Source organism: Sorex araneus, chromosome 2 (assembly GCF_027595985.1).
Source record: "Sorex araneus isolate mSorAra2 chromosome 2, mSorAra2.pri, whole genome shotgun sequence".
Taxonomy (NCBI): Eukaryota; Metazoa; Chordata; class Mammalia; order Eulipotyphla; family Soricidae; genus Sorex; species Sorex araneus.
The window spans coordinates 183,913,968-183,937,717 of record NC_073303.1 but is presented as its reverse complement, the minus strand read 5'-3'; positions in this window follow the sequence as shown (position 1 = coordinate 183,937,717).

Below are 23,750 nucleotides of genomic sequence, written 5' to 3'. Positions count from 1 at the left end.
TATGTGAAATATTATATTACATTCTGTGAGTCAAAGGGCCAGATCTGTTTCTCAATCTCTTATCTGCCATGGTCTTCTTATGAAATTATGAAATCCTTAGTCTGGAGTGAGGGCAGATGGTAGAGAGCTTTCATTGCATGCACTTGACTATGGTTTAATCCCTGGAACCGCATAAGGTCATTCAAGTTCACTAGGAGTGATATCTGAGCACAGGGCCAGGAATAAGCACTTAGCACAACCAAGAAGTGCCCCAGGCTCCCTAAAATAAATGAACTTCTATTTAATAATATATTCATTGGAATTTTATTAAATTTATAGTCACTGTATCACTGTCATCCCGTTGCTCATTGATTTGCTTGAGCAGACACCAGAAACGTCTACACTGTGAGACTTGTTGTTACTGTTTTTAGCATATCGTATACGCCACGAGTAGCTTGCCAGGAACTGCCATGTGGGTGAGATACTCTCAGTAGCTTGATGGGCTCTCCGAGAGGGATGGAGATATCAAACCAGGTCCGTCATATGCAAGGCAAACACCCTACCCGCTGTGATATCGGTCTAGAAATTCGTCTCTTTACCATAACTATCATATTCATAAATCTAGTTCTTTCCATCACTTATTCAAGTGTTCTTATCTTTAATAAGAATTGATTTTCAACAAAAAGGTTACATAATTAGATATATTCCTAGATATTTTATATTTGTTCTGTCATCATCATCATCATCATCATCATCATCATCATCATCATCATCATCATCATCATAATCCTGTTGATTGTCGAATTTCTCGAGTGGTCTCAGTAACGTCTTCTTTCATCCAAGTCTGTTGGACGGACTCTACTCATCTGTCCAACGATGTCACACTGGAAGCTCTTTCAGGGTCAGAGGAATGAGATCCAGCTTGTTACAGGTTTTGGCATATGAATACACCATGGGGACCTTGCCAGGCTCTCCCATGTGGACAGGAAACTCCCAGTAGTTTGCCAGGTTCTCCCAGAAGGAGAAATAGGCTATAAGATATTGCTTCTGGGAGCTTTCTTTTAAGTCTCTGACGCTGGCCGTTGACAGGATTACATGGCGCCAGGGCCAGTCTCTGGGTGTGACCACCTAGCTACTGGGAGATGGGAAATCTGGGAGGAAGAGGCCCAGTCCCAATCCGAGCAGCCTTGGAGGTCTCAGCCACGGGTCCCACACACCTGGGTACCTTCATGTGTGAGTCTTGTCTGAATGTGTGGAGAGGGGCCTTGAGCATGGCTCTGGCTAGGCTCCTGAGGTCTTCGGCCGTTCTGTCATGGATATATTAATATCCTATTGAGGGGCAGGTAATAGAAGCTATATAAATGTCACAATATAGATCCATAACAATTTATAGAAAATAATAACTATAAAATTGGTTCACATAATCAAAGATTCTGGGAAGTCCTTAGTTCCCTGTAGAAACTGAAAAGCTAGAGCTCAAAAGAATAAATGGTACGGGAATTCTAAAAGCATTCTATAAAAATTGTTAATTTTCTAAACAGTCTCAGTAGTTTTCAAAATATCCTGAACCTTTTGTATGAAGACTAGCATATACTGTAAACTTAAGAAGACACATTTTGAATTAATTAATTAATTAATTAATTTTAAATTTTTTATTGAATCACCATGTGAAAAGTTACAAAGCTCTCAGGTTCAAGTCTCAGTCATACAATGATCAAACCCCCATGTGTTCACCAGTGCACATGTTCCACCAAACAAGAACCCCAGTATACCTCCCATTCCACCCCCACCCCCTGCCTGTGTGGCTGATGATTTTCACTTTACTTTCTATTTACTTTGATTGCATTCAATACTTCAATAGAAAACTCACTATTATTTTTTTGAATTTTCCTCCAACAATCAGACCTGCCGAAAAGGCAGCATTTAATAATTTGTTTTACATTGCTGAGAATGAAGAGAATATGAGGCTTTGGATTTCTAGTATTCTACTAATTAAGTCCAGAAAAATTAATCCCAGAAATCACATCATTGCAAGCTCATACCTCTGTTTAGTGGGCCTTATAAAATGGCGGTCACCACGCCACCACCGGGGAAAGGAAAGGCCGGGAGAGAAAATCCTTTCCCCTTCCTGAGCAGCATGAAGCCGTAGTTTAGTTCACAGTCTAGAGGCATTTCTGCAAGAAGCTGGTGGGTGCTGAAAGTAGTTAGTTGACCTCCGGGATCATGGGCATTCAGCAATGTAGTGGCTGCTCATGTGTGGCTGCTTGGAATCACACCTGGGCGGAGAGCAGCCAGCACAGTTTGCATTTTTTCCTAAAAAACAGAGAAAACTTCCATAGAATGGAATAAAAGAGATAGTAGCATAAATTTTTGTCTCATACCTCACTTTATATCTTACTATGTTACTATTAGGTTTAATGTGTGCTATGAATTTGTATTCTGTTATATTTTGCATATCATATGATTCTATAAATTGCATACAATACATGATACACTTAGGTACATGCACATAAATCACAAATTCAGTCTTAAAAAGAATAAACAAAGAGGTCTCTTCTACCTAAACATTTACAAGTAAATGATTATATCAGGTACCATGTCCCCTGAATACTATAGAGTTATGGTCTTCTACATAATTATATATTATGTAAATCAAAAGAAAGCAATCAATATTGATAAGCAATGACTACCTAAATCATACTTAAGTATTTGTTATTGTTATCAAAATGTCGTTTCTTTTCCTTTCTTACAGGGAGGCCTCCTTGCCAGGTGGAGGGTCACCAGGACAATACTTACAGGCCATGTGGTCCCAAAGACTACACAGGACCCTGTGTACACCAAGCTAGTTAGCCTCCAGCCCTCTGAGCTAGCTCTGGAGTCTCCTAGTAATTTTTGTTTTTTAGTGTGTGTGTGTGTGTGTTTGTGTGTGTGTGTGTGTGTGTGTATGTTTCTGCAGAATAAGGATCCATTTGTAACACATGCCTGAACTATCTGGCACTGTTTGAATTGTAATTAACTTTCATGACCTCTGTTCTTTGAGGTTTATAGCCAGATAGTTTTTAGACTACAATGTGGTTTCTCTGATGGCTCCCATAATTAGACTCAGGTTTTGAATTTTCAGCCAGTGTTGTGGTATGGTACTTTCCCTATATTTTTTCTACTCAGTTGCCCCATGTTTACTCAGAACTGAAGATGTTCACTGCACTTTCCTGATTCAAGGCAGACTGCTTCCCAATTAGAGTCCAACAGAGACACGAGGTTGCTACTTACTCTTTCCAGAATCCTAAAATCTGAGTCCACTTATGTTGGGGCTGGACTGAGCTATCAGGGCAAGCCCATGTATACTGTACCGTGCTACGGACAGGAACATAGGGACCCATGAAAATGGGCGAGACTTCTCGTGTGTCCTGACTGGTTTGGATGAAGCTGAACATTTTCCCCCTTCAAGCTGCCTTCAGAAAAATAATTTCAGAATACTGAAAAGAGCAGTTTTTCCTTCTCTCACAGAAGCCTGGCTGGTCTTTGACATGCAGATGGTGTTAGCAGGCCTGACCTTTGATATTGTAAATTGTAGATTTCAGGTGCAGGCCCAGCTTTGTCTTTGGGATGCAGATTTCAGGTGCCTGCCCAGTTTGTATTTGAAGTGGCAAGCACAGCCTAGTCTTTGGGATGTAAATCCAGGTGCCTGAAGAAGGTTTCAGTTTCGGTTTTGTATCTTTCCCTTCTCAGTTCTGTATTCTTTTCCCGAGGCTATAGGCCTACCCATACAAGGAAACAATATGTTCCCATTGTCTCAATGTTCTCCCTGTACCATTTTTTGATGCCTTTGGTGAAGTCACTATATTGTGCCCTTTAGAGGTACCGTGATCAATAAAAGGAGGTCCACGAGGCCCTCTGCCTTTGCTAAGAGCCAGAGCGAGCCTTAGTCCTCCAATCAGTGATTATTTCTTCCGCGTTCCTATCTCAGCGCCTCCGATTGCAGAACGTTCACGCAACACACTTAATTCTATTCGCTCCCCATTACTGTCTCTCTCTCTTTTTTTCTCTCTCTGTCTGTCTCTACTGCTGTCTCTGTTTCCATCTCTGTCTCTCCCTGTCTCTCCATTCTCTGTCACTCAGTCTGTCTGTCTCTCTCTTTCCTCTCTCTTTCCCTTTCTCTCTCTGTCTTATTACTTTCCCCATACCAGTTTCTCTGTTTCTCACATTCCCAAATTGTCTACTGAATCACCAATTTGTTGCCTAATTTATCTAGAAATCTTTGAACAATTAACCAAGTGCTTTACATTTTAGGGATCGGTTCATACTGTTGTGTATTTCTGGTCCCATGGCAGATGCCATCCATCATTAGATGCTCTCTGCATCCCACACAGACTGTGAAACTATACAACAGGAAAATTCTTCCTTGAATTTTGCTTGTGCTCCTGCTCCAGCATCCTAGGATGAACTTTCTAGGGTGTTGAACTACTTTAAAGACCCATCTCATTTCTGGCAGCATCTAAATGGCAGAAAATTGAATTGACTGATCTTGAAACGAAAAAAAGAGCAGAATTATACTTGTATACAATGTCAGAGTCCCTTTTTGAACTTTATATTTCCTATATGTAATATCTTTACACTTATTATTATTATGCAGATATTCTGTAACTATCACATTCTTTTAATTTTTATTATGTTGTAATATATTTGTATTATGCTCTCATTGGCCTGGAGCGATAGCAGAGTGGGTAAGGCATTTGCCTTGCATGTGGCTGACCCAGGTTCGATTCCTTCGTTCCTCTTGGAGAGCCCGGCATGCTACCAAGACTATCCTGCCCGCAAGGCACAGCCTGGAAAGCCACCCGTGGCGAATTCAATATGCCAAAAAGAGTAACAACAAATCTCACTTGGAGACACTACTGGTGCCAGCTCAAGCAAATCGATGAACAACGGAACAACAGTGCAGTGCGGTACAAATAACAAATCTCTCAATATTTTATATTATCCCCGATTTTTTTTAAAACATAAATTTTGTTTTTTGTTCCATAAATATTTAAGTGGTTTTTCATTATATTTTTTAAAAAATGAGTCAAAAATAACAATAAAACCATTTGATGTTATTCTAGTATCCTGATGAGTTTTGACAGATAGACTGACTTTTAAGGTACAGAACACTGTTGACCTCGCTTAGGCCCTGTTTCATTCAGTCTCACAACTCACAGACAGCTATTGTTAAAATCTGTAACACTTAAAAAGTTTGCCTCCTCTTGGACTTAATTTACATGGTAATCAACAGTAAGGATTATTTGGGGCCTGCTGTCCTTGCCCTGGGCCATTTTACTGGCAGCCAATTCATCTGCAAATTGACTAAGTCAGAGCAGCCCTTGCCTTTATAACTCAGTCTGAGTGACTGCCCCAAATGTCTACCATGCTTCTTAGAGAATTTCCGGCAGATCCTGGTCTGGTTCTCCTATCAAAGATGTAAGGAAACAAAAGCAGAAGCACAGAGACATTAAGCACCACTGGCAGGACCCTTTCTGCCCTGCAGTACTTGCCCCAAAATGCTAATGTTGTGGTTATAAAATCAAGAAGTAGAAAGCATATTTTGCATCTATATTGGAAAGAAAGGAAAGAGAGATTAACAGCAACACATTGGGGTCAACAATTCAATATGCTAGTCTTGGCCTCATGGCTAGTATTTAAACAACCCTTTTCTGGCCATGGCTCCTTTCTGACCTTATCCATTTCCTGTGTCCACCAAGTGTCCCCTGAGCATAGAGCAGGCCACTGCCAAGTGTACCCCAATCCAAAAGTAAGTAAACAGATAAGTAGCATTTTATTCCACGGTGCCGGGGGACAGTTTGTGGATGTGATCGCTGAGCTAGTGGAAAAAGGGGGATCTGGGTGGAGGAGGCCCAGACCCTATCCGAGCAGGCTTGGAGATCTCAGCCCCGGGTCCCACACACCTGGGTTCCTCTGCCAGTTCCTTCATGTGTGAGGCTCGTCTGAGCATGTGGAGAGTGGATTGAGCATGACTGTGGCTGGGTTCCGGAGGTGTTTGGCTGCTGGGGCTCTTCTCGGGGCAGGGAGGGTAACTCAACCTGCCCCCCACGGAGGGGCCCTGGTGAAGACAGTCAGGCACAGGGGCAGGAGACTCTAACTAGTCCAAGGTACATCTTAAAAATTTCTGGGAAAAAAAATTGTATATATCCTCAATTCCAGGCATGGTTAGATGTGGCTTATTTATTCTCAAGGAACTTTTATCAAAGATCAGGGAGTCCTAGGGTTGTCAAAATGGAGGGATCTATGACTCAGAGGTGTTGATGTTTATGACATAGAGATCCCTTCAACATCCTACAGCAAGTGCAGCAGTTGCTAAGATATTCATCTTAAATATCAGTTTTGCTGAGGCTGGAATTCTGTCTTGTTTAAAGCGGAGGAAACACTCTTTTATGAAGTCTGTGTTTTCTTCCCAACAGCAACTCCCAGGTGCACCACTCTTCCTGGTTCCTGATTGCTTTCCCGCCAATGTTATTCCAAGTCTCTCAGCCTTTGTCTGTGACTAACACTGTTGGAAAATATCTTTTTCTTGGTGACCAAGCAGATTTTTCAGGCAACTTTCTGACTTGAAAAGCAGCATTGCTTGAACATAATTCGAACATGCTGAGTTTCTTTATCATTTCTTTTACAGATTAGTTCCTAGTAACGAAATTAATGCTACTAATACATGAGATTTCAGCAAATAAAATTTTATTAATTATGTTCAATTTACACTGCGGTCTGAAGGAAAAACTCGTAACATTTTAATATTACATATACAAAAGTTATAATCTGCTATTTATTCTAATAGACAGTGTTTTAACATCAGTGTCACTGTCATCCTGTTGCTCATCGATTTGTTCAAGAGGGCACCAGTAACATCTCTCATTGAGAGACTTATTGTTACTGTTTTTGGCATATCCAATATGCACGGGTAGCTTGCCAGGCTCTGCCAAACAGGCTCAATACTCTTGGTAGCTTGCAGGGCTCTCTGAGAGGGGCGGAGGAATCAAACTCGGGTCAACTGCATGAAAGGAGAACACCCAACCACTGTGCTATCGCTCCAGCCTATTATAAATTGTAAATGTTTGAGAGAAATCACAAATGTACTTTTTTAACACCTCTCTCTCTCTCTCTCTCTCTCTCTCTCTCTCTCTCTCTCTCTCTCTCACACACACACACACACACACACACACACACACACACTCACACTATTCATATTGTTCTGGAAAACTGTTAGCATGTCTATAAAGAATTCTTGATTTAAAAAATAATCTTATGTCTTTTATTTTTATAAAAGCCCATGATATAGCCATTAGGATTAGACCTAGTATAGGGGTGACAATGTTTTCTTTGTGGTAGATCAAGATTTGATGTTGCAGTATCTATAGCACCAGGGTGATCCCTGAGCATAAAGCCAGGAAGAGCTAGGTCTTAAGCAACATCTTGTATGGACATAGGCCCTGACCCACAAATCATCTGAGTAAAAGAGAGTGAAAAAAATTAATATACAGGCTCTCATCTTCTAGAAGAGTGTAATCAATAATCTTACATCGGTGGACCTTATCGCAGCTGACAATAAAGACTGTAAAAGATATTGATTAGAAGAAAAGTGTTGGGGAGTGACAATTACAGTATAATAGAGTTTGATGAGAAGACTTACTACTTATCAATATAAGGCTTAACATTACACTCAAATTAGACATTATTATAAACAATAAATATAGTAGATCAAATGATTTTATTGACTACATATAACTGTCTGGAATAAGATAAATTTTAAATTCTTTCTGAAAAATAAACAGTTTTTTAGGTTCATGAACATATTCTTTTGTGTTTTACATTTTATCCATCATTATGTTAAGACAAACTGAAACAAAATAATGTGTACTGTGACTTGAAAAGTTAATTTTAATTTTTAATAATGCATCTCACAAACTGTGTACCAATTCTTTAATTATTATTCTCAAACATTTCCTTAATAAATTTATGAAATTTTGGCATGATAAATATATCTCAGAAAAATATCTTTAATATTTAGATACTAAAATAAATTAAGATACCAATTAAGGTATTGGTCTTCCATAACCATCTTAGTTGTCAATAATTCAAGTATAGTGTTTCTAAGCTTATAAAATTTCATTAAAAATAATATTGTGGGATTAGCTTTTCCCCATACATATAACCCCGGGGTTTCTTTTAATAAGTGTCGCTTTGATATGAAGCAACCGTGGATCAACCAAGTGTGCTAGTTATATCAGTGTATCACTGTCATCCCGTTGTTCATCGATTTGCTCAATGGGGCACTAGTCACGTCTCCATTGTGACACTTGTTACTATTTTTGGCATATCAGATACGCCATGGGTAGCTTGCTAGGCTCTGCTCTGCAGGGGAAATACTTGGCAACTTGCTGGGCTCTCCTATAGCAGAGACAGTAGGGCGTTTGCCTTGCACGTGGCTGACCTGGGTTAGATTCCTCTGTCCCTCTCGGTAGTTATAAGTAGGGTGAAAAATATTGTGTTTATAGAGTTTCCCACGGCTTATGGATAAAAAACCATCTGCTATACAATCCTGGTGCACAGCAGTTGGTATGAGGTTTCATGGATCAAATTGGTGATGCTGTACCACTTAGCCCAGAAGCATGATGGGGATTCCAGAGTCATTCTTGGCAGTGCTTCAAGATGATAATGATCATATCTGGAAGTACACTGGGGTGTCAAATGCCAAGGTTTTAACTCAGGACCTCACACATGCTCACATGTATTCTATCAAGTTGAGAATCTCCACTAAAATGGGAACTTCCCTAATTGCTTATTGGGGCGAAGGAAAATTGACAGTATCTGTAATATAGAAGTGTAATGGGAAAATATGAAATTAATGAAATAAAGTAAAAATGTTTTTCTTTTGAGCCTTAGGAAATTCTTTAAATAAAAGAATATAAATGTCAGACCTAAACCCACATCTTACTAATGATTATAATGCTATTTTACAGTAATACGAAAGATATTTCTAAGGTTATAGTGGTCCCCAGGGTTCTTTAAATATTCCCAAATTTGCTTTTGCATGATAAATTCAAAACTCCAGCATAGTAAAAGTTATTTATTTTAACTCAATTACTGTATCACTTCATCCTATTGTTCATAGACAGGACCTCAAAACCCCCTTTGTTGTTCTACATTTTTTGCATCACATACCCCCCCCTACATTTTTCTCTTGCTGTATGAGATCCTGGACTTAATTACAGGATTATGGGTAAATATAAAAAGATATTTACTAAAACCAACCAGCCCTAAAGAAAAAGTCTGTTCTTAGGTTATTTATAAAATAATTCTCAGGTTTTCTAACATTGTCAGAATCTTTTATTTCAAATAATACTGTTTTTTCAAAAGAATGATCTCATTATAATCCCTTAGTTAAAATGTTTATATATTCAGTGACTAAAATTTTGTTGCGATATGGATTTTCTTTCATAAACCAATAGCACATATTTAAAAAGAAACACAGACAGATTCTGATTTATATGAATATAATAATATGAGGATGGGAGAGAATAGGGACAATCTATATTTAAAACATGTTTTGTCATAACTTTCTGAAAGGAAAAAATACACATCTGAGCTGTCCTCAAATATTGAATTTAGCTATGGGAGGAGGTAAAGTAAGCTTTTCTGACTTTGCTTTTAAACTAGGAATTGTCACATGTACAATTTGCATTTATTCTAAATCTTGATTTGCACATGTATATATGTTTGTGATTTCTCTTTATATTATATCTTACCTTCAATTTGCATAATTAGAGTCAATGCCTCTTCTATAACTGGTGAATATGTATTTTATAAACTAAGACGATTATAGAATCTAAACCAATATGTATTCAAGTAAGTGATAACTTTGGCAAATAAAAGCAAGATTAAAATTTAAGTACTTAACAAGAAACATGCTTGTCTCATGAATTATTATATTATGTCATACTTTTATTCTACCTATGTTTATTAACCAGAATCAGTTTATGTTATAGCTAAACAAGGAAAACAATTGAGGGTCTCACAGGATTTTATCAATAATATCACAGCAATAGACTTAATATATGCTTAATATGTACGGAAAATGTACTGAATTCCTTATCACTTAGGAATCAGTATGTCAAGAAAACTTGATTAAATGAAAGATTGCAACAAATAATAGGGATAACTAGCAATAATTAATCTTTCAGAGACTTTGACAACAGAGTTTTGGGAGGTTAATTAAATTAAGTAATAGAATAAAGTAAATAAAGGACCGTTTGAAGAAACAAACAAGCAAAAATCTTCATAAACTTGTTCCCACTAATTAAATTAACATTTCACTCTGCAGGGTGAGAGATCTTTAGATGGACAGTATGAGACAGGAATTTTTCAGCAAAACAAATTAAAAATATATTTGTATAATTATCTGTTCTTATTGAAGTTATACCAAATAACTGGCCAGGTTTTTTAGAACCAGGCTGCCTATTTAATAGATGTATTTTATTATGATTATTTATTAGAATTAAGGTGAAAAGAGAGAGGAACTATATATTTCAGTACATCTTTCTGTGAACATCAGAGTCTAACCCTCTTATGTCATTAAGTTTTAACTTTTTCGGGTTTGAATCTGAATATTATTAGTTCTTCCATTGTTAGGTTATTTCTTTCTAAACTCTTCATCTTGGTTTTCCTTTTGATTTGAATTTATAAATATATTGCCATTTCCCCCCACACTATACAACTTGGAGATAGAGAACTTAATATAAACTAGTGAGATGACCACAGTGACTGTGATGCCATTTGTTTTCTGAATCTATGACCCAGAAAACTAAATATTGGAATCTATATTTCTTACTGTGTTTATTTAAATACCTGTAAGGGCTGGAGCAATAGCACAGGAGGTAGGGCATTTGCCTTGCACAAGGCTGACCTGGGTTTAATTCCTCCTTCCCTTTAGGAGAGCCCAGTAAGTTGCCGAGAGTATCCCACCCGCATGGTAGAGCCTGACAAGCTATCCGTGGCATATTCGATATGCCAAAAACAGTAGCAACAAGTCTCACAATGGAGACGTTGCTGGTGCCTGCTTGAGCAAATCGATGAGCAACGGGATGACAGTGATAGTGACAGTATTATAGAGAAAGAGAAAAGTAGTATAATGTCCCTGGGAGACAGACTGTCTTCTAGAATAATCCCCCCCCCACACACACACACCATACACACCAAGAGAAATGCCTCCCTCCAACAAAACACTTGATCTCTGTAAATCACAAAGTCAATCATACCTCCATGCTGTCTATACCTTGAACCCCTTCAGATGTTACAAGTATGCTAACAGCTCATTTTTACCATCAGTCTGTGATCCCCCATCTCTTTGTTTCTCTGCTGGGGAGGTGGAGGAGGCAGCTCTTGGCTACCAGACACAGGCATTGAGCATCCCCGCACTTTGTGAGCTCACAGTTAACTATCCTCAGAAGCCTGAACTAACTAGATCCGGGATTTGCTTACAAAGAGAATGATTTGCCACTCCAACTCTTTAAAATATAGGATTCTTCTTAGAAAAGGTTCAGTAGAAATAAATTGTGGGGTATGTTCCCTAAAGGAGCAGGATATGTTTTTTATTACTATTCTTAAATTAGATTTCTGACAATCAGTATAACTTAGATATGGTTAGCTAAGGGTCCAGTTTCTATTATAAACTGCCTTGGTCGATTTTTAAATCTAACAAATGAAATAATAATCTTTTGTGTCTAGTTCATTTTATTCAACATAAGTTTAGTGATCTCTTCAATCAGTAGTAGTTCTTCTTAATTTCTGAGTTGTTCTTTTTTATAATTTTTATAAATTATAAATTTTACAATTTTTATAATCTCATTATAATATTTTTAGCAATTATTTTGCTGAGGAAGTCTTAAATTATATTCAGTTCTGTTTATAATGAATAAAGGTGTCACTGACATATTCATATAATAATTTCCAGGCATTTGATTTAGTTTTGCAGGCTAAATTACCTGGTCATAGTTAAGTCTTTACAGTTTGTTTTAAAAGAAACTGCAAATTGTTTTCCAAAATTGCTGCCTAATATATTCCTACAAGCACTACAAAAAAATGTTCAATCATAGTCCATATTTGATATTACTAGACTTAAATTTTAGTAGTTGTATAGTGGCATTATAAGGGAGGAATTTGTGTTTTATGACTAATAATGGTGTTGTAAATTTTAATGTATTTTTCTGTCATTGGACCACTTGTATAACTTGTCATCCCATTGATCTTCGATTTGCTTGAGCGGGCACCAGTAACATCTCCATTTCTTCCTGTCACATGCTAGTGTTGCCAATGGCATCTGCTCACTCCACAAACACAAAGAGCCTCAAACCCTTTGTATAGGGTTTTGATGAAGAACCCTGACCATCTCGTAGGTAGGCGGCCATGTAGTCTTTGACATCCTGTGGAATCCACTCAGTAACTGCCGTAGCCCAGCGGTCGTCTCTAAATCACATTATGTGTCTGGCCCATCTCATTTTCGACACCTTGGCAAACAAGACAGCATCCCTGATTCTTGATCTTCGACGGAGGTCAAAACTCCGGATTCCTTCTCTCACTTGAGTGAAACGTGATACTCCAAGCATAGCTCTTTCAATTCCTCTTTGGGATAATTGAATAATGTTCTCATCCTATTTTTGTAGGGCCCAGGTCTCTGAGGTGTATGTTGGTGCAGGAAGAACGGTTAAGTGGAAAAGATGTGCCCGGAGCCAGAGGTTCTTCATCCTCGTAACCACTTCTTCAACACTATTGAAGGCGTTTCACGTAAAAGGCGAATGCCCTACTGCTGCAGCCTGTAATAAAAAATTAAAAACAAAACTAAGAAGAGTAGCACTGTAGTAGTACTGTCCTCCTGTTGTTCATCAATTTGCTCAAGCGGGCACCAGTAACATCTCCATTGTGAGATTTTTTGTTACTGTTTTTGGCATATTGAATACGCCGCAGGTAACTTGTAGGCTCTGCCGCGCAGGCAGGATACTCTCAGTAACTTGCTGGGCTCTCTGAGAGGGACGAAGGAATCAAACCTGGACCGGCCAAGTGCAAAGCAAATGCCCTATCAGCTGTGCTTTCTCTCTAGATACCTGTGCATCGTTGGGTGTGACCCAAAAAGCAAATAAGAAGAGTAGATAAACAAAGCAAAATCTTACATTTTCTTTACTTGTTGAAATTGATGTTATGATGTGGAGAAGAGAGAACTTATTCAGAATTTTGATTCAGTGTCAGCGCATCTTCCTTAGAAAACACAAACAGCAAAGTCCATTAAAGGCAAGCACTTGTTGCAAGTATTGAAACAATTCTTTTGAGAAAACCAAAGACTAAGAAACCTTGGTTTACACATACATAAACTATGGAAGAAACCATTATAATTGTTGGATGCAATGACTCTGTGTGTCAGTAGAAAATGGTTTTCCTTGAAATGCAGGTGTTTTTGTCTGTTTATCACTATTTGAAAATCTAGGTTGTCTGCTCAGGAAGCTGTTTCTTAGTTGTTCGCTGAACCATAATGGAATCTTTCTTCTTTCTGTATCCCAAGGCTTCAATCTCTTTATTTTACACTCTATTTTTTTCACTATGCACTGTCTTGAAATTTCTCTGTGAAACCTAATTGTAGAGCATAGTCGTCTCCATACTTTTCTTTCCTAGTAAATGGAAAAGAACCTGAATTCTTCCCTTTTTAAAGGAGAAAGACCGAAAACACAACACTAATACAAAGAATAAAAAGAAAAGCACAACTCTTTTTGAGCTGCTGTAACAAAAATAATGCCTTGGTCTTAACTGACTTACGCAGAAAATATTTGTTTCTCACAGTAAAGAAGTGTGGGGAGGTCAAGATTAAGATGTTGGCAGATTTGGATTTCCCAGTGAGAGTCCTCTTCTGATGGCCGAAAGCATTCTTCTAAGTGACTCATTTGTGTGTTTTGTGCAAGTGCAGTGGGAGGGAGGAGTGATAATGAGAAACATAAGACCTAGATATGGGGAGATGAGGGAGCAAGTGCAATTTTTGTTCATTACAAAAATATTAATGTTATCACTGGGGAGGTTATAATTTGACCCCAATTAATGCGATTACCACCTAAAGTTACCACTTGACAATGCATTCACTTTAATGGTAAAGACATTAAAATACGAATTTTGTAAACACAGACTATCACTGTATCACTGTCATCAGTTGTTTATCGATTTGCCCGAGTGGGCACCAGCAAAATCTCTATTTGTCCCTGTCATGTGCTAGTGTAGCCTGATGGCGGATTGGGGGCTCTTTCTGGGCCAGGGGAAGGAGGACCATCATTGTTACTGTTTTTGACATTACAAGTACACCACAAGTAGCTTGCCAGGCTCTGCTGTGTGGACGGGGTACTCTTGGTAGCTTGCTGAGCTCTCTGAGAGGGATGGAGGCTTTCACCGACATATGCAAATTCTAAAAGTATTAGCAAGTTTGAGTGACCAGTCTCTGGCCTAGATTTCCGACTCTTTCCTACACATGGAAGCTTCTCCTAGAAAATTATGGCAAATAGGCCAACATTTTAGAGTCTACTTTCTCAATATGTATTTTCTTTTTTCTCCAATATTGTATAAATTTATAAATATGTACTATGAATCAAATGGTGCTAAGTGAAAATTAAACTATATCTGGCTAAAGCCTTACAATAGTTGCTCAGGGACTGGAAAGAAAGCTGATAAAAGAATTTGTGGTAAAAATACTATGTAATATGTACTATGTAATATGAAATCTATTGGGGGTATTTTAAAATTCAACTTTTAACTTCAACCTTTTTTAATAGCTTCCATTCATTGAGGATTCTGTGTAACAACAAATCCTTAATTTAAAAAAATTAAATTTTTATTTATTTTTTTAATTTATTTTTTTAATTGACAAGAAACTACTAGCTTGTATATAACCAAATAAGTTATTGAGATATTCAGATAGTAACAAATTTTCCATTTCAGTTAAAAAGTAGAAACCCACTTGTCAAAAGCTTATTAATCTGTTTCAGCATGAAGTTAATTTTATTGAAAATGCAAATCAAAACAACAATGTGATGTCATCTTGTAGAAGTAATTCTGAAACACACCACAAAGAACAAAAACAGCCAGTACTGGTGTGGATGTAGCAAAAAAAAAAGGGACCTTCATTCACAGCTAGTGGAAATATAGTCTGGTCCACACTTTTTGAAAATAGCAGAAACACTTCTCAAAAAAAGTAGTAATTAAACTTTTATTATGGCCCAGTAGTTTCACTTTTAGATATCTTTCCCAAGGGCACAAAAAACTCTATGCAGAAAAGACATTTGCACTTATATTTTCATAGATAATAAAACAGTCAAAATCTGGAAACACCAGTGTATTCAAGAACAGATGACTGGACTAGAAATCTATGGTCCATATACACAATGGAATTCTATTTGGCTATAAGAAAAGATGAATAATGCAATTTGCTGCTACATGCATGGGTCTAGAGAGTATCATGCTGAGAAAAGTTAGTCATAAAAACAGATACAAAATGATCTGTTTCATATATGGGATATAAAGAAAAAAAGTAGGAAATGCCCAAACTCAAGAAAACTAAGAACTTGTCATCAGTAGGAAAAATATCTCTTTGGGGGGAGACAAAGAGAAATACTATATGAAGGGGCACACTGAGACAATGGTGGAGAAAAGTGCACACTGGTGGATGCTGGGGTCTGGAATGTTCTATGTAGAAACTTTTCTATTAGTAGTATTGTACATGATGGTGAAAAAAATAATTATTTTGTAAAACTTGTAGGAAAGAAAAGAATACTATGTGCAGTAAAACAAACACTATGTTATTGTATGAAAGATTAAATTTTCAGCCAATATATAAAGTATTTAGCAAGCTCCTCCTCAGTCCCTCCTCTTCCTCTTCCTCTTTTCCTCTTCCTCTTCTTCTTCTTCTTCTTCTTCTTCTTCTTCTTCTTCTTCTTCTTCTTCTTCTTCTTCTTCTTCTTCTTCTTCTTCTTCTTCTTCTTCTTCTTCTTCTTCTTCTTCTTCTTCTTCTTCTTCTTCTTCTTCTTCTTCTTCTTCTTCTTCTTCTTCCTCCTCCTCCTCCTCCTCCTCCTCTAACCTCCTCTTCTTCTTCCTACTCCTCTTTCCTCCTCTTCTTCTTCTTCCTCTTCTTCTTCTTCATACTCCTCTTTCCTCCTCTTCTTCTTCCTCCTTCTCCTTTTTCTTTCTTCCTCTCTTCTTCCTTTTCTTCTTTCTCCTCCTCTTCTTCTTCCTCTTCTTCTTCCTCTTCTTCTTCTTCTTCTTCTTCATCCTCTTCTTTTTCTTCCTCTTCCTCCTCTTTTTCCTCTTCTTCCTATTCTTCTTCTTCCTCATCTTTTTCCTCCTTTTCCTCCTCCTCCTCCTCCTCACCCTCCCTTTCCTCTTACCCCTCCTCCTCCTCCTCACCCTCCCTTTCCTCTTACCCCTCCTCCTCCTCTTCCTCCTCCCCCTCCTCCTTCTTTGCCTCCTCCTTTTATTCTCCTCACCCTTCTTTCTATTAGTTTTTTGGACCACACCCGGAAGTGCTGAGAGATTTCTCCTAGTTCTGCACTGGGGATCACTCCTGACAGGGCTCAGATGAAAGACCTTACAATGCTAGTACCCTAATCTCTGTTCTGTCCTTCCAGTTTCAATAGTCAAATTGGCTTAACCTACTATTTTAATCACAGGGAAACCTGGGCATTTTATCAAACATTTTATCTAAAATAGGTTGATATATAGGTTATAAATATTTTATTAAAATTATTAGATAATGTAATGATTAAAATCACTTAAAACTGTTACTATACAGTTTTTATTAAGAAAATAATATTAAAATTAAAAATTTTAATTAAAATTTTAATTAAAAAATAAGAATTATAAAGTTTAATGGTAGACTGAGATCTTAATTTACTTTTATGTTTTTTATTGATTTATTTTCCATGATTAGAGAGAAACAATGCATAGTAAAACTATCCTGACAAAAGAAAATAACAAGCTTATGATCTAAGAAGATAAACAGACATGTACAAAAAAAGCATATTGGATCATTATTTTCAGGCAACAAAACTGTTGCTTCCTCTGGACTCCTATTACATTAAGTAGTTTTTCTAGGTATTTAGTACAGTGACAAGTGTAACATCTCAAAGGATAAAATTCAACCTCAGAAATGGTTCAGAAAGTCTTTATTGGTAGTAAAAAATAAATAAATACACTGTGTTGTGTCTGTTGCCTCACACCGTTGAATCCCTAGAATTTCACAATGTTGGAAGGTCAGCCTGAACCTTCTATTTTTACTTGCTGACACACAATTATCTTACCATAACAGTACTTGTGACTTCTTGCTCCCTAAATCAGTGACCACAGTACCATTAAAGTAGGAAAGCAACATAAGAGCTTATAAAGAAAAAAAGCCCTGCTGCATTTCCCCCCAGCGTGTGAGGCCAGTTTCCAAGCTGTGGGGCAGATCTCCTGGTCCTTATTTCTACTACTCTCAGGTGTTAGTCTCCCACTCTGTTACTTTATATTACACAAATGAGTGTGATCTTTCTACATCTGTCTCTCTCTTTCTGACTCATTTTACTTGGCATGATCCTTTCCATATTGATTCACTTACATGCAAATTTCATGACTTAATCATTTCTAACAGCTGCAAAGTATTCCATTGTGTAGATGTACCAAATAGAGAATGTTGGGAAGGACCCATTCGGGTTGAAAGACAAGTGCTGAATGTAGACCATAGACTGAACATGATGGCCACTCAATACCTCTATTGCAAACTACAACACCGTAAAGGAGAGAGAACAAAAGGGAATGTCCTGCCGAAGAGGCAGGGTGGGGTGGTGGGGGATGGGGTGGAGGTGGTGGGATGGATACTGGGAACACTGGTGGAGGAAACTGTCACTGGTAGAGGGATGGGTAAATGATCATGGTATGACCAAAATGCAAACATGGAAGTTCATAAGTTTGTAACTGTACCTCATGGTGATTCACTAATCACTGTATCACTGTCATCCAATTGTTTGTCAATTTACTTGAGCGGACACCGATAATGTTTCTATTACACTTAGCCTTGAGATTTTAGCAGCCTCTCCTTACTTGTCATTCCCAATGATTGGAGGCTTTTTCAGGGTCAGGGGAATGAGATCTATCATTACTGCTTTTGGCACGTTGAAAAATATGCCACAGGTAGCTTGCCAGGCTCTGCTGTGCAGGCAGGATACTCTTGGTAGCTTTCCAGGCTCTCCGAGAGTTATGTATATATTTGTTACTGTATTTTTGATATGAATATGCCACAGGGAGCTTGCCAGGCTCTCCCAAGTGGGCAATAGACGCTCGATAGCTTTTCAGGTTCTCCAAGAAGGAAAAATAGGCTGTTGGGTGTCACAAGGTCTCAAAGTGGCTGAGCACTTCTGGGAGCTTGGTCTTATAGTCTCTGGATGTTGGCTGTTGATGGGATTACACGCGCTGGGGGCAGTCTCTGGGTGTGACTGCCTAGATACTGGAAAATGGGGGATTGGGGTGGAAGAGGCCCAGTTCCTATTCGAGCAGCCTTGGATATCTTGGCCCCTAGTCCTGCACACCTGGGTTCCTCCGCCAGCTCCCTTGTACATAAGGCTCAAGTCCTCAATGGTGACTATTGTCTCTTATTTCCTCCAGGAATGCAGATTTACTTTAGCTTTACTAACTTTCTAGTTAGAGGAAAGTGAGTAATTTCTGTCTGACCTTTCCCACCATAATTGTCCATTTATACAGATGAGGAAACCAATGTAAAGATACTACAAACAATGTCTAATTGTATATTTACCCATTTATGGATATATATATGCATATATATATATATATATATATATATATATATATATATATATACTCACTGGGGAGTCAGGAAGTCACTGCAACAAATGTGAGATGTTTCTTAACTAAAACACTACTATATCCTGACTTCCATAAATGCCTTCCTAATGACGATCTAGGTTTGTTGGGATTAGTGTTAATTCCATCAGTGTCTGATAATGATGTCAAAATCACATCATTACAGTTCTCTCCAATTCCTCTTAAGGATAAATATTAGCAGAGCAAAATTTAGTTAGAATCATGGTGTCTCTCTTTTTTTTTTCAGGGCTTTAAATTTTTCCTTCCTTCCTTCAAGGAGTTTAAAATTAGCAAAGCAGTTCAGATATGAGAACTGATAGAGTAGCTGTTACTGTTTTTCTGATTTTCTTATTTCTATTACTATGAACTAAAACTCTTCTAAAACACAGATCAAGTTAGTATTTAACAGAATTACACAAACATTCCATTTCTAATACCACCATACTAAGCTAGTCAACCCTGTAAACTCTAAACATCAGAACACCTAATCATCACTATTTGGTGATTAAGTGCTAATGTTTGCTTCCTTCCTCTCTAGCTTTTATTATACCCACTGTATTGAGATTTCCCAATTCTATGGTTACAGTTCTTACTGTAATTTCTGACCTAGAGAAAAAGCAACTATAGAGTTTTTCAGGATAATTAGCTATTCCAACAAACATTTCTCACCATATTAGAGAAGGATGTATATTGAGTGAACAAATCTTACATGACAAATTCACTTTAACATTCTAATCTCCCTATGACCTCATCCACACATTCAATATAATAACAAGAACAGCCTTGCCATTTCAATTTATTATAAGCCACATTTCATTCTATATTTCAACCAACTGAACACAAATTATTAGAAGACCTTTCACTCATTTTGTTCAGAATGTTATATACAGGATTTTGGTTCATTGATTCAGTATAGATTTTATCAGTCTGACTATAACCTTTCTGCAAATCCTGCACGCCTATTTAAATGTTTATTCCCAAGATTAATCCTCAGAGTTCTCTTGTAAATTCTAGAGGGAAAAAAACAAATAATCATGTAAACAGGTGCAGTATAAATCATATATTTCACTTTACATTTTTATTGTATTCTGGGACCTAAATCTAATCAGTAGTTAGATTCACCTATGGAGGTGAATTCTTAATAAATAAGCAAAACTATCTTGCAAGAAAACTGGCTCATGGGTTGGCTATAATACAGTTTCCTCAAGCAAAGTACATTTAATTTTTCTTACAAATATAAAATGACTATTTTCATTAACAAGATGGGGTATAATTTATTTGCTTAATCAATGTCCTGAGTTTGATCGAAATCAAATATCCTAACCCAAGTTTTTGGAACCTATTTGTTCTGATAATGCCTTAACTTGAAGAACAGGTTCCTCCCAATACTAAGAATTCAGTTTGTGCTGTAATACAATTAGTTGCCAGATGAAACTCTGAGTTGTACTTTCAGTTATATCAGCTCTGCATCTAGAAGATACACATGTTTCTTTCCTGGCAGCCATAGAAAATTGTAAGGTCAATATAACTTATTGAGTCTTGACCTGGAAAACTGAATTCCTGAACTCACCTTTTTGTTGTCGTTATGCTTATTTTATCAGTATCATTCAGAACAATCAGCCAGTATCATAATACTCACTAATTTGACAAAAATGCTCTAATCATATATGGTTGCCCAAAATCTTGACTCACTCTAGACTGTGAACTAAGCCAAGGAGGGGAAAGGTCTTCCTTTCTCATTTTTTTCCCTTTCCGGGGAAAAACGGCATGGCGTCCGCAATTTTATAAGGACCATTAAGGAGATATGAACTTGGTGGAGCAGGAAGAAAAAATATAAATAAATAAAAAGAAAGAGGTATGAACTTGGATGCTCGGGCAATCTCGCGCTGGGGTGTTCTCCGCTGATATGCAACTGGGTGGCCACACGTTTTTGTGGCCGCTCTGCTGCTGATTGACCATGATCCGGAGGCCAGCTAGACTACTTTGGGTACCAGCAGCTGCTTGCAGCAATGTCTCTAGACTGTGAACTAAGCCATAGCCCCATACTGCCCCAGGAAGGGAAATGATGCAATTTCTAACATAAATCTCCCTTGACTTAGTTACTAAAATACTATAATCCAGAACTCCCAAACCGCACGGCCGCTATCACGGCTGCCCGACTTCATATCTCTTCATTCTCAGCAATAGAAAACTAATTATCAAATGCTTCCTTGTCAGCAGGGCTGTTTTCGGGAGAGAAACTCCAACAACAATAGTGAGTTTTGTGTTGAAATATGGAATGTAATCAAGGTAAAGAGAAAGTGAAGTGAAATTTATCAGCTACGCAGAGGGGGTGGGGGAGGTTGGGGGGTGTGGGTGGGAGGTATATTGGGGCTTTTGGTGGTGGAATATGTGCACTGATGAAGGGATGGGTGTTCAAACATTGCATAACTGAGATATAAGCCTGAGAGTTTTGTAACTTTCCACATGGTGATTCAATAAAATAAATAGATTCAAAAAAATAAAATAAAATCTCAGGGCTAGGAAAAAACAACAACAAAATCTTGACTCATATCTTTTAAATTAAGATAGCCATTAGTAATATTTTGTTTATTTCTATTGCCTTGCCACGTTATGAACTGAGTCTCTATGTATCCATTATCATCAGACATAGAGTTAATTGTAGTTTTGAATATAATTAAATTATAAAATGGTTCCAAAAATCTTAGAATAAAATTTAAAAACAGAGTTTGAAGATTTATACACATATGTTGGCAGTCACAACCACATACATACACACAATTACATAAATAATAATATAATTTGACACCTAGCAATTACAATGATGTAATAATCTACCAAACTTATCTATTTCCATTTTATGTTAGATGAATAATTTTGACATTGTCACATATAATTTACAAACTCTTCTGCCAACTCTAGTCTTTTTTAAAATTTGCTATATCAGCAATTATTTTTTCCATCATATTATAGAGTTCATCTTTTCATAATATTCTCAAGAAAGAACATTTTAACAAATGTTTACAAAGTTTCTTGTATATTCAAAATGTGCTTTAAAAAAGAAAACTTCAAGATCAGTTTGCCATGTCTCATCCTTTCTTTCCTAGATTATCTTGCAGATTTTCATTTCTTTGGGGTGTTAGGTGTGGCCCCCAAACCAAACAGATTTTTCTTCTTTCTTCTGACCAAATATAATTGTGTATCCAACAAATTTTCCTAAAAAATGCTAGATATAATTATATACATATGTACATACACACATACACAAAAATAAATGGCATATATATGTATACATACATATATATGTATCACTATATCACTGTATCACTGTCATCCCATTGTTTGTCAATTTACTCGAGCAGGCACCAGTAACATCTCTGTTACTCCCAGCCCTGAGATTTTAGCAGCCTCTCCTTACTTGTCTTTCCCAATGATTGGAGGCTCTATATTTCTTCACAAATTAGAATTATTCTAAGAGTGAAATGAAGTAATATAATACTATAATATTTATGCCAGGATTATATATATAGAATCTATTTGCCTGCAAACATCAGGATTAGTGGAGGGTTGTCTAGAGATTTATTTGCATATATTCACAGGCAAAATTATAAAAATAAGAGGAAGTTAAATAGGAAACAATTTTTTTTAATTGTATTGATTCACTGTGAGATAGTTGCAAGCTTTCATGTTTAGATTACAATCACACAATGATCAAACACCAATCCCTCCACCAGTGCACATTCCCCACCACCAGTATCCTCAGTATGACCCCCCTTTCTCACTTTCCCCCTGCCTGCGTGGCAGACAATATTCACAATACTCTCTCTCTACTTTTGGGAATTATGGTTTGGAATACAAATATTGAGAGGTTATCATGTTTGGTCCATTATCTACTTACAGCATGCATCTCCCATCCTGAACGATTCCTCCAGGCATCAGATTCTTAGTGATTCCTTCTCTATTCCAGCTGCCATCTCCCCTCCACTCATGAGACAAGCTTCCAGCTATGGAACAATCTTTCTGGCCCTTGTATCTACTGTACTTGGGTGTCACCTTCATATTACGTTATTTTATACTGCACAAATGAGTGCAGTTCTTCTGTCATTCTCTTTCTAACTCATTTCACTTAGCATGATACTCTCCATGTCTATCTATTTATAAACAAATTTGATGACTCATCCCTCTTAACAGCTTCATAGTATTCCATTGTGTAGATGTACCAAAGTTTCTTTAACTAGTTATCTGTCCTAGGGCGCTTGGGTTCTTTTCCATATTTTGGCTATTGTGAACAGTGCTGCAAAGTACATATAGGTACAGATGTCATTTCTACTGTGCTTTTGTGCATCTTCGGGATATATTCCCAGAAGGGAATTGCAAGGTCATATGAAAGCTCAATTTTTAGTTTTTGAAAAAAGGAAACAATTTTTAAAAAAGTCAGATTCTTTAAGTTCCACAATTCTTCAGTGATGATCTGTAGAATGTGTGAGAAAATTTTAGAATTTTTATGATTAGAGACAAGGAACTAAGAGTACCTCCAGGGATTTTTGAAAAGCTATTCACATGAGGAAAAACTTTCAATTCCATTATTCTCTATATACACTGGGTACATGCTCTTACTTATTGATAAAGTTGCAATTTCTGACTATTAGAATAGAAAGAAAAATAGCTGCTTTGCAGAAAAAAAATGATAAAGAGACTAAATGGAGAACAAATAACATGCTCTATTTCCAAATATTTTGAAACTTGTTTTGCATGTATGAAGTGGTCAGTTAAATTCTCAGCTCTGGGGGGGGGGAAGTTTAGGCAATTTTATGAGTTCTCAACTTACATTTATCTGTCTGATTGTGGCT